This window comes from Halichoerus grypus, chromosome 13, assembly GCF_964656455.1.
Source record: "Halichoerus grypus chromosome 13, mHalGry1.hap1.1, whole genome shotgun sequence".
Lineage (NCBI taxonomy): Eukaryota > Metazoa > Chordata > Mammalia > Carnivora > Phocidae > Halichoerus > Halichoerus grypus.
In genome coordinates, this window is record NC_135724.1 from 92,770,274 (window position 1) to 92,786,198 (window position 15,925).

The window sequence follows — 15,925 nt, forward strand, 5'->3', positions numbered from 1 at the left end:
GACAGCCACGCAGAGGGACAAGCTGGGCACGAAGAGCCTTCCACGGGGAAGGGTGAACACCCGTCAGCCCCGCGGGGCAGCTGCAGGGAAATGGTAACATTTCACGGCGGGCAGCATGACGCTGGGGTCTGCAAGCTACAGGAAGTCTTCCATTCAGCTGAGTAAACGAGCCGGGGACCTACCTTCCAGCTGTGCGGAGAGGCCAGCGGACAGGGGACTCTACCCCTCGTGTCGGTCACAGCAGCCCCGTCCTCCTTTCGGGAACTTTCCTTCCACACGGGAGCCAGGCTCCAAAGGTCATGTGATTCCCGCCCAGCCAATCAGAAGATGGCATCCTCAGGGCCATTGTGATTGGTTCAGGGATGGACACATGACCCAGTCAGGAGCCAATGAGGCTCAAGCTCTGCACTTTAACCAGAAGGGCCCGGAAGAGGAGGAGCTTCGCTGTGTTAGGCCGGAGCGCTGCGCTGGAAGAGGCGACTCGAGGGACGCTGTGTCTGGGGCCGGCTGAGCCGACGCACTGAGGAAGGTCGCGTCTGGGTGACGCCAGCCCTGGGAACTCTGCCCTCTGGGTCCCGCAGCCCGGGCTGGGGCAGAGCTGGGCAGACGGGTGCCTCTGGGTGGCCAGGCCTGCAGAGAGACAGCCCCGCTCTCCCGCCCGGTTCTGCGAACCCCCCATCCGCCCGCGGGCTCGGAGGCCGCTCTTCTCTGAGGTCCACACTCGTCAGAGGCAACGTGAATCTTCCACGGACCTTCATAACATCGGAGGCGCCCCAGAGTTCCAGAAGTTTCTGCCCGGTGCACGGCTCCGGGGACGCACAGAGGCACCCGCCTCTCATCAGTAACTTCCCTCCGAGCTGTGTTTTCCGGGAAGGGTTGCTTCCGGGAAGCGTTGCTTCCGGGAAGCGTTCTGCAGACAGCGAATTCCATCAGTGTGATTTGTGATCATCTCACGGACTGATTTAGACGGTCTCTAGAGGATCAGGGGACGCATCTTCGGGGGTTCTTCCCACGTTCTTTGGTCGTCGGTGACAGAGGATGATTTTGACCAGCTTAAGGAGGAATGGACTTTTTTAGAAGGTTGTGGGGTATCTCACAAAATAGAAAACCAGGCTGAAAATCTGGACTTGGGCTGGATGGGGAAGAACAAGGCAGCAGAACCGGGCTTGGTCGCAGGAACGTGGGGCACCTGTGGGGATCCCTTGGGGGTGGAGCCGGCTGTCTTGATTGACAGCTCCACCTGCATCCTAAAGAGGAAACGAAGCTTCCAAAGCAGATTCAGGATGCTGCTACCCCCCCAAAAATGGGTGAACAGCAAAACAGCACATGACCGTTAGACCTTCTTTTGACCTACCTTCTCTTGATGGACACAGGGGTTGTATTAAAAATATTTAATGACTCGTATAACACCGACCAATCAGAGAGGACGTGGCAGTCAGCAACAGGGACAACTCGACTGGCCACACCAGCTGAAGAGCAGCCCCAGCCGCAGGCGTACACCCTCCCACTCTCACAGAATCTTCTCCTGTCCTGAAGGCTGGAAAAGTCAGCATTAAAACACGCTGGTTTCTGGTTTACCTTGTCTTCCTTCTCTGTATATTCTCTGGATAGTTTTGGAACCAGCGTGTCTAATGGGATGAGCACCGGGTTCGGAATTCTGACATTCTGTCATTTCAACTCACCTTCTTACATTGGGCTCTGTTGTTTTATTTGGCCCTCAGATTTCCCATCATGAAACTGGGGCTCTGGTCCTTTAAATCTAATTGAATTTGACGACCGTTTCTTAAAATCCTGTTCACCTAGCATCTCTCTGCGACAGATGACAAATTCATCAGCTGTCAAAAAGCAACACTTCCTGAGTAAGACAGCCACTCGTCTTGCGGCTGCTCTGTTAGATGCAAAAGCAAGGTCGCCGAGGACTTGAAGATCCCTGTCTCTCACAGTGATGAAAGTTACAAGTACACACTCTTGTGCTGCCTGTTTAGCATTTCTGCTCTCAGAGCTGGCTGTACCTGGAGAAATCGGCTTCCTCCAAAGGAAAAAAAAAAGGAAAAACAAAGCCAAACCGTGTCTCTTTCATCTGGGCGAACAACAGCTTAATTGCTTCAGCCATTTAGTTACCAAATGCAGTGATATGTTCACTAATGAAATGTTTCATGCTATTTGGGTCCTTTGAGGGGAGAAAAGGAAAAAAAAATCTCACCCCAATCCATAAATCAAGTTAAATAATTTCTGTTCCTTTCTCAGGAAACTTTTCTCACCCTTTGTGTGTTATATTATCTGTGTCAAACAGACGTTGGCAGAGGGAAAGATGGCAGGACACTCTAAGCAGATTTAATGAAGTAGCTCCAAATATTGTATCAAAATAAATGAAGTGAGTAATGCAAGAGCTCATTCCTGCTTTTTTGTTCTTTGTTTTTTTACAACCACTCCAGTGCGTTCGAGGCACAAGCAGCGGACTCGGATGGAGGGGTGAGTCGGAAGGTGCCCCGTAACAACAGGCAGCCTCACCACTCTGTTCAGTGTCGGTAATTCTTTGAGTCCAGGAACCAAGAAGGAATGGGAAGGTGGGAGAAGAATCACCACGCTTTCCAAGTCCAAGTTTTTGCTTTGGATTCCACCAGATAGCAGAAGATAGGTTCTTGGGATTGAAGGCTTCCTGGATCTGTGGGGGGACCGCCTGTGGGAAATGTCATCTTCCAGAAGAGCGTTGCTCAGAAGCTGGTTCCCACCGTGGTGGGCGCTTGGCGTTTTCAGGTGGCGGCACTGAGATCCTTTGCGGGAAGCCTCCCTGGGTGTGGGTCTGCATGTGGGAGACTGAGGTGCTCTGTCTGACACCGAGGGGTCGGCCACCTGCCTCTTTCTCCAGGAATTCCGATTCTTTAGCAGCAGGTGCAGGATGCAGGGCCGCCGGGATCACCCCCGTGGCAGGAACACCAGTGCTTCTGTGACCTTTGCTGTGACACCCCATATCTAGCGCTCTGTCATCCCCTTGGTTTCTGCTCATTCATTCCCTTTATTCTGTGAACCCTGAGATCTTCCCAGTAATGGGTCAGTTTCTGTTCCCTATAACCTCTTGGTTACCAACCATACCCAACAAACTACTTAGAAGAAAATGTCATTTGTTTTGCCTCATGGAAAAAGTTGCAGAGATCTTAAAAACATCCTGGGGCTGAAGATGAGAAGGCCATGCTCAGCAAATTCATTGAGTCCTTGCCACATGCTAGGAATTGCTCTAAGTAACTTATTATGTCTTGTAAGTTATAAAATTATATAAATATACTAATTATTAAGTAAAACAGTTACTGGGGGGCCCCTCGGCAGCCTCTCCAAACAGAGCGGCTGACAGCAATCCCATTTCCCTGCTGTCCATGGTATCATGCTCCATGGTGTCCTACCACTTTAGATGGCGCCACAGACCGGACACATTATTAATTTGGAAACAACGGGGTTGGCATTTGCTGATTTTAACGGTAATCCGGTGGCCGTGTTCCCTCTGTGTGGGTCCCTGTGTAAACCTGTTGTGCCTGGTCCCTCTCAAGCCTTATGGAATTTAGATTCCTTCTGTCCGAAGACACCATGACACAGAGCACAGCTCTGCACCTGTCTTGCTTTGTCATTTTCATGTAACTTACAGACAACATGGTAAAATATGTAATCTTTTACTCAACGTGGCACGTGCAATTGAGGAGCTGTGGTGTACTCGAAGCAGTTTTTGAAATCAGGAGAGGTGGTCATGGGGTACTTTTGGAGTAACATAGCTGGGGAGGTGGGAGACTTGGTAAACCCCCACCTGGGGCTTCCCGCAGCCCTGGGCAGGCCTGACACCCTGTCACCACTTCCCTTGGGGGAGTAAGAACCTTTATGGAGTATCACCCTGCCCAGACCCCTGGAAACCACGCATGAAAATACATCCTCTGCATTCACTGCTGAATCTGTGACTCGTATAAAATTAGTGCATCAGACTGTTCCCTTCTTCTCCCCCAAGCCTCAGCCTCTGTTCTTCACCAGACCACTTAAGTTCATCTCGATGCCTTGCTGCCCCTTTTTCAGCTTGGCCAACCTCGTCACCTTGCAGATTTGGAAATGCGGGTTAGCGTCTTGCTCCCAGACTCCACTGCAGAGCGAGGTTGAAATGGGAGGGCCTGCGTCTAGATGAGCGCATCCACCCTTATCTATTCTCCAGTGAGTTAATAAGCACTGCAGACAGGTCTATTCATCTGCATCTAGCTTATTGTGGTAACGACCAAGCTGAGTGAGCTCTGGGCTCAGCCTCAGTGTCATAAATGCATGATCACCAGCCCAGCCCAGTTACCAGATTGAGGAGCCGCAATTAATATGATAACTTTTTGCACAGGACATTTAATCTGTGGCTATAAATCACAAGGAACATCCATTGTTTTCAGCTCAGGTGCACTCAACTGAATCACCCAGAAGTTACAGCCTTGCCTAAACAGCTGAATGCTTTGAAAACAGACACAGAAAAGGAAGAAATTAAAAGGAGCGGGTCTTCTCTGGAGCAGACATTACATAGATATAAGGCGGCTTGTCACCTCGAGCGTGTGTGTGTGAGTGTGTGTGTGCACCATGTGGATCCATAGAAGGGGGCAGAGAATGCAGGCTCCAGAGCACATCCTGGGTAAGTTACTTACGGGCTGTGTGATCTTGGGCAAGTATCAGGGAGCTCAGAATTTGGGCCCAGGCGTTCTGGCTCCAAGGCCTTGCCTCAAACCACTTGGCTGCCCTGCTTCTCCAGCGTGGTAATAAATGGCAAGTCAGGAAGACAAATGTCCTTCCCACCCCGCCTTTTGTCCTCTGACTCCCTCCAGAGTCAAATGTAGTTACTAATTTCTTAATGTATCCTCCCGGTAATACAGATTTCCATTGAGCAAGCATCTGACCTAGTCTTTATATTTGTACACATTTGACTTAACAACAGGACATAGTGTCCCATGTCCTGGGGATAGTCTTCATCTCTTAACATGCTTTACATAAACCCCATTACATAGAGCTGTCCCTGGTGTGAGACATGGTGTGGCCGCTCCTGCCAGCGTGACCTCATGCTGGTGAACTAGGGGGTGCGCAGCTCAGCCAACAACCAGATTGCCTTTTCCAAAGCCAACCACAATGACAGCACCCCCTCTGATGGCTCTGGTGGCCCCATGGCCCATCCGTTCCCCGGGCACCATCACACTCCCAAGGACACCGTGGGCCCAATATAACCCATGGACCCTACATAACCATGGGGCCTATGGCTTAAATTAATAAGTATTCATTTAGCTCACGAATCTGTGCATTGGCTGCACACTCCTTCTGGTCGTGGCTGTGTTTACTATTGTTTCAGCTGTCAGACTGACGTTGCTGATTGTGACCAGTGTCCAGGGCTTTGGCTAGGACCATGCCATTGTCGCTACTGCATCCATGACTCATTCCCCAGCAGGGTGGCCTGGGCCTGTTTGTCCAGAGGCAGAAGGTTCCAGAGGGTGACCAGGAGCAGGGCTCTCGGGAGCTGGGGTAGAACTGGCACGGTGTCACCTCCACCCAACGACAAGACCAGCCCAAGTTCCAAGGGGGGCTGGGGGCATACACCCCACCTCTTGATAGCCGGGACTACAAAGTCAGATTGGAGATGCCATGCACATGGAGAAGGACCCGAGCCCCTTTAGGTAATCAGTGGGGCGCACAGCAGGGTAACTGACCCAGGAGCCTGGAGACACTTCTGGGTCTACAGAAGGCCTGGGGAGCCCGGCCTGCCCTCAAGGGCCTCGGAGACCTGTACTGACTCCTCCAGGCCTGAGAAGCTGGTCCCATCTCCAGGGAGCCCCATGGATACTTCAGCCAGTTCCCTATCGACAGACGTTTCGGTTGCTTCCAGGGTTCTGTCGCTGCCAAGAGCTCTGCAAGAAATAGCTGCGAGCCTCCATCTGTCCTCGTGCAAACGTGCAGGTCCACTTGTAGGAGCAATTGTCTAGCGTGCTTTGAAGAGGAAATCTCTTTTATTGGGGCTGGGGGGCATCCTTTGCGAAGGTATCTAGATGACTACGTGCAGGCCCCAAACAAGAACAGAGCTCCTTGCATCCTGCTCCTGGAAGCTCGTCATCAGAGGCAGCACTGCCGGGGCCAGTGGCCGCGTCTGCCCCAGATGCGTGTGCTCAGCGCACCTCTGCAGCCGTTGGCATGGGCTTCCCGACCCCGCTGCACCGCGTGCAGCTCCCACACGCGCAGAGCACAGGGCTGCCCTCAATCAGACCTCTGCCGGATGGTTCAATACTGCAGAGCATCCTGAATCCAGCCCCTAGGAAGGGCCAGCGCTAGCATTTAAGAAGAAAATTCCTTGCCCATCTCTGACCTTGGGAACCGGCCCAGCGTGTGCATGGGAATGCCAAATGCTGAGAGGAAAGTTATTGATCAGGTCTGGAAGGAGGAAGGACGGTGGGGAGTCGTAAAGGCTTATTAACAACAGAGAAGTCACAGGCACTGGGGATTGTGGTGTGAAAATAAACGGGCAGAGAGGGAAGTTAAAGAGTTGGAATATAAAATCCCAGAGCTGGAAGGCTGCTTCCCAAACCCAGCTATATATCAGAATCAAATGGGGGGAAACCCAGGCCCTGCCCCACATCCACCAACCTGACATTTCTTGGGCCTTTCAGTCTATGTCGTAAACGCTCTCCGAGTAGATTTTAGGAACTGCTGACGCGGCCCAGGGCTGTAATGCACTCCTCGACCTCCACGGAAGACAGATCTGCACATACAGGGATGGGGACTCCCGTTTACTGAGCACTTACTACAGCGGGGCGACGCGCCTCCCTCCCCACTCCCCTCTCTAGCCTACGCTGCGTGTAATCACCACCCCCGCCTTCCACCTAAGGCGATTGAGACTCAGAGACGGGAGGGGAACACGGACACAGAGCTGGGAAGTAGCAGAGTGGAGGTTCCAACCAGGGACCGTGTGACCCCGAAGCCGGTGCTCTTCTTCTGTGAAGCTGGGCAGTGGTTGCAGCAGCCGAGGCCCCCATCCCCGTGGCCCCCCAGCCCTTGCTCCTAGCCCGTAGCCGTCTCCGCAGTGGGGAGGGCGGGCTTCTCCGCTGAGAGGGAATGCCCAGCGACTCTTCTTACAACCTCTGCCTGTTCCGGGTTCCCCTGCCTCTGGGGAGCACAATAAAATACATACATACATACACATATGTATGTATATGTGTGTGTATAAAGATATATATATATGCATGTGCATATATGTATGTATGTGTGTGTGTAACACAATCATCTCCACACGTATCCAGCCAAGGTGACTCTTTTAATCCATGGGTCTTCTTGGCACTTGCCTTTGGAAGACCCCATGAGATGGGCTTTCAGAGAGGTGGTAGTCAGGGCCTGGACAGAGATTACCCATTGTCCCCAGAATCCATTCTTCCTGCCTTTCTTTTAGTAAAAGGATCCCCCAAACTTGAGCCAGGCACACGGCGGCCCACCTGGTAACCCTTCCCAGTGTCCCTCGCAGCTCAGGGTGGCCTGGTGACGAGCCCAGGCTCCTGGTGTGTGAGTGGAAGAGACATGTACAACTCCAGGGTCATGTCCATCGGAAGGGAAATTGCTTCCCCCCTCCCCACGGCCTTTTACTTCTCCCTGTGGGCTGGAGCAAGGGCTCTGAGTTGGGAGAGGAAAGGTTCTCTACTAGAAGCAGTGTTACCACCCACGGGACGGGGGAAATGTTTGGAGGGGGCTGCGACAGGCACCTAGTGGGCAGAGGCCAGGGGTACAGCAAAACATCCTGCAATGCCCAAAAAAGAATGACTGAGCCCCAAAATACTGACAGTGCTGAGGTTGAGAAACATGTAATGCATGTCTGCACTTCTTTTTCCTGGAGGCTTAGCTTGTACCCTGATATGGGACTTTATGAAAACGTAAGGCATCGGAGATCCCAAACGACTCTGGCCTGGATACCATACGAGGAGAACAGAAATGCCCTGTCATTACCAGGAAGCCTATAATGGGAAGACCAGTTTTCTCAGATGGAGTGTTTGATTGCAGGCAAGAGACGGACTCTCATTCGTACAAGCGGAATATAATTTTCTGGAAGGCCACAGGGAACTCACAAATGCACTGGGGACAGAGGAAAGAGGCAGGGAGCAGGGTAGCTTTGGAGACTGGGAAGCAGGAATGGTCCCAAGCAGGGACGAATGGGTGGAGCATCTCTCAATGGAATGGATGCATTTCACCTGCCTCTTCTGGCCTCGGGTCCCTTGTTTGAGAGTTAATGGCTGGCGAGAGCATGTACCTGGTGAACCAAGCCTAGAACGTGAGCTCACCTGCTGGCCGGGCACCCACCAGTGATGCAAAGGCTCCGAGTCAAGGAGTATCCAGGTGACCTTTGACTTCTGCACAGAAGGTCAGCCACCTGCCTTTCCTGTCCCACCGAGAATGCACACAACCGAGGTAATCCCCCAGTAATCTGGAGTATCAACAGGAAATGGGGTTGGGATAATCCTGCAGCCCTAACCAACAGGGTGGGGCATCACGAGACAAGGCCTGTCACTTACAAGCCACGACTGAGAAAATCCCTTTGACTCTCTGCACCCGAAGCTTGAGACGAGGCTCTCTCACGATCTGCATCCTCCCACATAAAGTTGCTCAGATCCACTCAAGCAGGGGCACAATATGCTTAATAGTTGCTGGTAGCAGATGATCCTCCCTGCCAAGATCTATATATTGACACATATGGCTCAGGCTATTTGTACAATCATACATCAAAAAATGGAAGATTTTAAGTGCACACATTGATTATGTCTCAGTTATTTGAGGAGCACTGAGACAGGCTGGGGATTGTTTTCAAAGCCTTCATATACTTTAAAGCATCTCAGAAGTTGGGAAGAAACAGAACAGAGTCAACTGTGCTGTGAATATTCCATATAGCCACAGAGAGGCAGCAATGGAATCTCATCTCCCCTTCATCCCACATGAAAGGTCCCGAAGTTTAACCTCTGATGCTCATCGATCTGCCTGGTGAGTGAGAAGCAGGGCGAGGAGCTGAGCACCGCACTTCAGGGCGGCCAATTCTTTATTCTCTTTAGGAATAACTAGAGCCTTAGTTGACATTGTTTGATCTTTCCTGTTCTCTATCCATTCCCCTTTTTTATGAAAATAAGAAAGTTTACCCAGATTTTCCATGAGGACTATCATGTGGATTTGGAGGGGGGGGATTGCTGAGGAGTGGGTATAGGGTCAAAGTCTGCCCAGTGGAAGATTCTCATTATCCCCTGGTTCAAGGATGGACACCTAACTCAAGCCAGATCAATGACTCCGGTTCTGGATCTTTGTCGGAACCATTGGGAAAGAGACAATCCCTTTTCTTAGTGGTTTTCTGAGCAGTTGGATGTAAGCTCATCAATAGGGAGAAGGCCATTTTGTTGGTAGTTGGAGAGAGCCCACCTGAGAAGGTTGTGATCTCCAAGATGGCCCCCAATGATTCTCACCTCCAGGTATTCAGGGCCTCATGTGGTTCCCTCCCATACTAAATACGACCACTCTGTGTAACCAGAATACCAGAAACAGTGGCATGTGACTTCCCCAGCTGGGTCATGAAACACACTATGGCTTCCTTCCATCAGATGCTGGCTGAGGCTGCAGGCATCGGACAGTTTGGCTGGAACCGGATGATGCACCTCGGGGTGGCTCACCCACTTCTCTGGAAGGTTAGTGCTTGTTTGAAGTCCTTGAACATTCAACTCTGCTCAAGTTTGTTTGAGTGACCTCACAGCATGGCAGCCAGCTTCCCCCGGAGTCGGAGATCCAAGAGACCCCAAGCCACAAACCCCCGGCGAACCACTCCCAGATGTGTGACCCTCAGAAAGCGTGATGAGTAATAAATATACATTGTTGGAACCTGCTAAGTTTTGGGGGGGATTGCTACGCAGCAGTGAATCATGAACACACATTACTAGCTTGGGCGGTGGTCACTCCTACTGGAGGAGAACCCAGCCTTGGGGAATGTGGACTTCTTTAAGCATCTCAATGGTTTTTCCAAATGGGATTGTCCTGAAGTTGAATCCTGCCCCAGCAAGCAAATGCCCTCTGCTTCGCACGGTGATCTGGCTGCCGTATGTTTCCGAGGAGAGAGTCAGCCCTGCGTTCCCTGAAACTCCACTGGGGGATTCTTTGGGCCACAGGCTCAATATTTAACCCATGCTCACTCTCTTTTTCTCTCTCAACCACAATTATTTTCAAATACCTTAAGGAGAACACTGAGTTTTGCATATTCCTTGAGGCCTTTTAAAACTGGGAGGATTTAGATTTTGTTTATTTATCCATGGGGAAAAAGTGTAATTTGGGAAGTCTTCTTGCTTATCAGTGGCTGAGCTCTGCCCCAGGGGTGCCTCCAGGCCCGGTGCCTCTCCTCCCTACTGTGAATTGTAGATGACAGTCATGGTTGGCAAAATGCCCCTTGGGGACGTAGCGATCCACACTGAGCTGCAAGGGCCACCTCGTGCGGCGGCGAATGGGGCCACCAGAGGTGCCAGCACACAGGAAGGATGGACGGATGGGAGGACATGAGCATCATGCCCCTTGAGGACAGAGGAAGCCCACAGTCACCCCAAATAGTGGAAATGGGTGGGTCCTTTGGCAGCAATGAGTATTTTGAAATATCAGTGGGATTTTTAGCTTAATCTAGTGACTTGATATTCTCGGGTTTATATTTTCCTAAGATTGTGGGGAAAAGGAAGGGGCTAAAAGATGAATGAGGATCTCATCTTCCAGGACTCTCTACATTCTGGGAAGGGATAAAATTCCCACTTGGACCGGTGTCCCTCTCTTCTGGGGGGTAGCACCCCCTTCCCCTTCTAAGGCTAAAAAGCATGATCTGTTTTGGTCGATGGGCACGAGGTTCAAATACATGGCTGGCTGGAGACCTTCGATCACTCCGGCTGCCCTGTAGACCCACTGGGCTGGAAGGGAGAGGGTGCCAGGCTCACAGCCAACAAGGATGCCCCCCGGGGCCCTGAGTCCCCAAGGGCCCCCATGCCCAGTTCACGTCTGCCTCCTTCATCACGCGCTACCGACGTTCTTGTTCTAACAGCCCCCTCTGCGTCCACAGCAAGAAGAGCTTGCGGCTGGGTGAAGGTCCCGTGGATGTCCTTATGGGGCCACGGCAGCCATCCTAACGCGGCAGGCCGGTCTGCGCGTGCGACAGCCTCCCGGGCCGTGGCAGAGTCCGCGTAGTGCAGCGGAGAGCACAGACCGAGCCGCGGGGCTTGGCGGGGGTCCCGGGGAAGGGGCGACCCGCAGTGACAGCTTCTGAGCTGCAGGTGTGCAAAGGGGGGTGTCCTCAAAGAGCAGCAGGGGCAGCAACCAAACCACCGGAGTTGGGGTCCACGGAGGGTCTCTCAGGCAGAGCCACTGCTCTGTTGCTAGAACTGGGGGGCGAGCCGAGCTCCACCACTTGCAGAGGCTTTCCAAGGGGTGCCCGGGCCAAGTGACATTCTCTCTGTATCGCAGGTGCTGAAACGGAGCCCCAGGGTGTGCGGTGGGGGGCGAGGGGCCGTGAAGGGACTTGTGTCAGTCCCCTGGCTCTGTCACAGGGCCCATCGGCACCACAGAAGGCCGCAAACGCTCCCAAGGGAGCCCAGGGGGCTTCGGCAGCTTCGGCTCTCCTCTGAGCAGCTGAGGCTGAGCCTGGAAGCCGGCCCACGTCCGGAGCCGCGGGACAGCCTCGCCCCGTCCCCTGACCTCGGCTTCCCCGGCTGAGCAGGGGGACGGCACCTGCAGCCCGGCGTCCACGCGGCTCCGAAGGGCAGGTGGGAAGGGACAAGCGGGCAGCACAGGCACCTCTGGGGAGAGGCGGGCTCTAGGGTGACCCTGTCACAGACAGCAAAGCGGAGCTGCTCTCGGCTGACTGAGCAGCTCACGGCGGCAACGAGAGACAGGCAAGGGCTCCCCGGGTTTGCCTCCAGCCGCTGTGGGATTCGAGATTCGGCCTCCAGAGACGGCTGTAGGTGGTGCCCCGCTCTACTCTTCCAGGCCGAGCCCGCAGGGGCTCCGGAGCCAGGCAGACCCCTGAAAGGGCCTCCTTCGGCAGGAACCCGGTCCCCTCCGCCCCCTCCGCGCTCCTCAGCACAAAGGTCTGCTCCCAGGAACCCAGCCGCTCAACAAACCAAGCAGCATCTAAGGAACATCGTGTATTAACAGATCCTATCAATCAGCTCGCTGCTCCCGTAATAAACCGTAAGAGCAGGGGTGTAACGGAACACGGCTCTGTTCCGCGTCAAGGGGGGCGTGTGTGGGTGGGCGCTGGGGGGGCCAGGCTGCTCTGACTGGAGCCGCGTGCCTGCCTGGGGCTTCTGCGTCACCACGGCAGGAGGAGAGAGGATGGGGGACTCACACGTGGTCTTCACAGCCCCCACGGGGAGCGCACTTGTCATGACCGTTTGCAGGCCTTGTCAGTGCGCCTCACGTGGCCCCAAGTGCGCCGCGAGGCAGGCTGGGCCTGCCCACCTCCCGTGGGCCCAAACGTGCCCGGGTACGGGGCGGGGGCCTAGAGAAGAAGGGAGTCCCTTCCCGTCCGTGGGGAGGGTGTGCCTGTCAGCGGACTCTGTGGACACCGGCTGCGGGCAGCACGGCGGGCAGAACGCTGGGCTGCATCTGGAAGGGGGGGTATTGAACTCCTGCCGCGCTCCGCGCCCAGCAGCTCAGACCTTCAGGGTAGACCAGCAAGAGACGAGGAGAGGTGTTACTGTCTGTGTGTCTCTTCAGGGCAGGGATTGCATCTGACTTAGTGTCCCCTCCCTTAAAGTGACCAGATTGGACTTGCCTAGTGGCCCGGGGGGGATGCTGGTATCACAGCCGTACGGTGCGGCAGTTAGATGCCGTTTTAAAATCCCCCTGGCAGCAGGTCGGCTTCCTGGTTCCCACTGGGTGACCAACTTAATTTATTAGATGATGCCTTTATTACCCCTGCTCTGTAAAGCATTCATTGTCCATCTGTCTGCCCATCCATCCATCCAAACATCCAATCATCTGTCCATCTGTCCATCCACCCACCCACCCATCCATCAATCATCCTCGCCATCCATCCCCCCATCCATCCATCCATCCCCCCCATCCATCTATCCATCCATCCATCCACCCATCCATCCCCCCATCCATCCATCCATCCCCCCCATCCACCCATCCATCCTCCCCATCCATCCATCCAAAAATGCTCATTGGCTGCTGACTCTTGCTAAGCATGGCTCCAGTCACGGGGTATACAGCCGAGAACAGGTCGGACCAAGTCCTTACTCTTCTGGAAGTGTATTCTACGAGGGAAGACACACAACAGGCAAGAAAGAAAATACTTAGAAAGCACAGCTCCAGAGTGCTCCGAGAGCCACTAAGGGTAGAAGAGGGGATTTGAGAGGGGAGGGGCAGGCGGGGAGGGAGGGGAGCTGCTCTAAGGTCATCAGAGCAGGAAGGGACGTCGTTGGGGCTGGGACCCAAATGATGAGGACAGCCAACAAGGGCAGAGGCTCTGAGGTGCGGATGAGCCTGTTTTAGGGGAGGAACAGACGGAAGGAGACCCGCGAGTCTGGGAATCAGTGGGAGATCGGGGCGGAGGCGGGATGAGGGTGGGGCGGGGCGACGGCCGGGGCCACATCACTCTGGGCTGTGGGCCACGGTCTGGACTCCGGACCCCATTGGAGGATGCGTGGGCGTCACTGGAAGGTTTTAAGCTGAGAGTGACATGATTTATGTTTTAAAAAGGTCACCCTGTTAATTTTCACTTAGCAAACATCGACTGTCTACTTAGTAGATTCATCTAAGAGCCATGAAATGCTCTGGACGCAAGGGGAGCAAAGTCCAACAAGCAGGAGCTTTTAAAGGTATAAACCAAACATGGACCATGGTGCTTTGAGCCCATTAGCCTAACCGGCGGATCAGACTTGATTGAACATCAGAGAAAAGCAGTCTTGAGAAATCCAGAGTCTGGACGAGCCAGAAAGGCAGTGACAGAGAGCGCGTGGCCCCAGGGACCTGCAGGGGGACCCAGCCAGAGAACGGTGGGTCTCTACCGTGCACTCACAGGGGTTACCTGCGCAGGGGGCTTGCTCTCCCTTCCTCAGTCTGGCCCTCGATTTCCTGGAGTCCTGTACTTACAGCTCCAGTGTGGGGGTGCTGGAAAAGGTCAGGGAAGAGCAGTGGGGTCAACTGCATGGCAGGACCAGATCCCCTCTTACAGCAAAAGTCTCCTGATCTTCCTGTTGGAAACCGTCCACTCTGAGTCCCTGTGGGTTGGGTGGGGACTCAGCCCCAGGTGAGCTCCAGGCCTGGAGGGAGACACCGGTGAGCAAGGCCTGGGTCGTGACGATTTGCAGGCGACAGGTTTGGTGTAGCTGTGGCTTGTGACGCAAGCCTGCCGGGCTTCCACGAACGCGTCTACAGAAGCCTTTACCAGCCGGGGCTGGGCCAGCACATCCTGGGAGCGTGAGGGAGCATGTATCTGTTTCCCTCTGGGAAACATGTTCTCGGAAACGCGGTGGGCCCTGCCCGGGGCTGGGTTGGCTTGTGTTGCAGTCAGCTGCCCAGACCTCAGGCCAGGTCAGCATTATGGGTCGAAATGTCCTCCCCCAAATTCATGTGTTGAAGTCCTCTCAGTAGTAGATGGGACCTTATTTGGAACTGGGGTCCTTGCAGATGCCATTAGTTAAGATGAGGTCATATGGAGTAGGGTGGGCCCCCACTCCAACAGGCCTGGTGTCCTGATAAAAGGGAGAATTTGGACAGACACACATGCCGAGTGTGGAAAGGCCGTGTGAACATGAGGGCAGAGGTGGGGCTGAAGCTTCTACAAGCCAGGGAGCGTCAAAGGCGGCCCGCAAATCACCAGGAGCTGGAGAGAGGCCTGGAACCTCGGAAGGAACGGACCCTGCCGACTGCTAATCTTGCACTTCCAGCCTCCAGACTGTGAGACGGGACATTTCTGTTGCCCCAGGCCCCAGTGTGGGTGACCGTGAAGGCGGCCCTCCAGCCCAACACGCCTGACGACAGATGGTTTGTCGGCCACGTCCGGGGCACGGAGGGGATGAGGGGACGGGGCACGGAGGAACCTGGTTCCTGCTGCCTGGGGGTCTGGCCTTAGCAGGTAGGAACCTCACTGGCTCCAGGGACCCCGCGGGGGCAGAAATGAGGAGGCAGGCGGGTGCACCTTATTCACATTTAGAAGGCACCCTGCTGAAAAAGCATTTTGTCAGGACTCTCCAATCGCTTCTTCTTTCTTGAATTCTGGGCACAGAGACCACATTACATGCGGGCTGTGTGAAGTCCTGTTTGTTAGACAACAACGTTCTGTGTTTTCCTGGGAGACACACGCGGCTGTTCTCTCTTTCATAAAGCAATAGACTTTTCCCTAAACTTCCCTCTGCCTACATTTGCTTTTTTCACTTTTGGGCAGAGACATGACCAGGGAGCACTATTTCTCTGTTCTGGGGAAGTGATGGCACAGACCGCAACTCTGAGTCAGGGAGACAATCTGGGTGTCCTGCTTGGAGGTGGCAAATCCACTGTTCCCAATGAGGGCCAAGTTGGGTCATAAGCCCCATTTCACCAAAGCATCTATTTTCAAAGGAAGATAGAAATCCAGACTTTTTTTCTTTAGGTGAAATGGCCGAAGTGTTCAATATGGACTCAGTCTTTGTCTCTTCTGTAACCTGTTTTATCAGCCTTTCTACAACTTACGACAATCTGAAATTTACTTTGATGTTAACCCCCCAGCCGAGTAGATGCAGCATCCCTGAGAGCAGGCACGCCATATTTACTCGCCGTCTCCAGGGTCTGCAACAGTTCCCGTAGCACACAGTAGGTGCTTAGTAAATACCGGGTGAGTAAGTAACTGATGCATCACTTGATACTGTTGCATGGATACAAGAATTTCATGTACTTTTTTTTTTTTTTTTTT

At 53.7% G+C, this 15,925-nt stretch overlaps 1 long non-coding RNA gene across 1 annotated transcript in view; it reads right to left on the reverse strand.

The window, feature by feature from the left end:
- The window catches only part of LOC144379956 (uncharacterized), an 85,637-nt gene extending 72,618 nt beyond the window's left edge, over positions 1–13,019 (reverse strand). Inside the window, exon 1 of the long non-coding RNA XR_013443565.1 lies at positions 183–13,019. This is a non-coding gene — a long non-coding RNA (uncharacterized LOC144379956). The remainder of the gene's footprint in view (positions 1–182) is intronic.
- Positions 13,020–15,925: the final 2,906 nt, after the last annotated feature.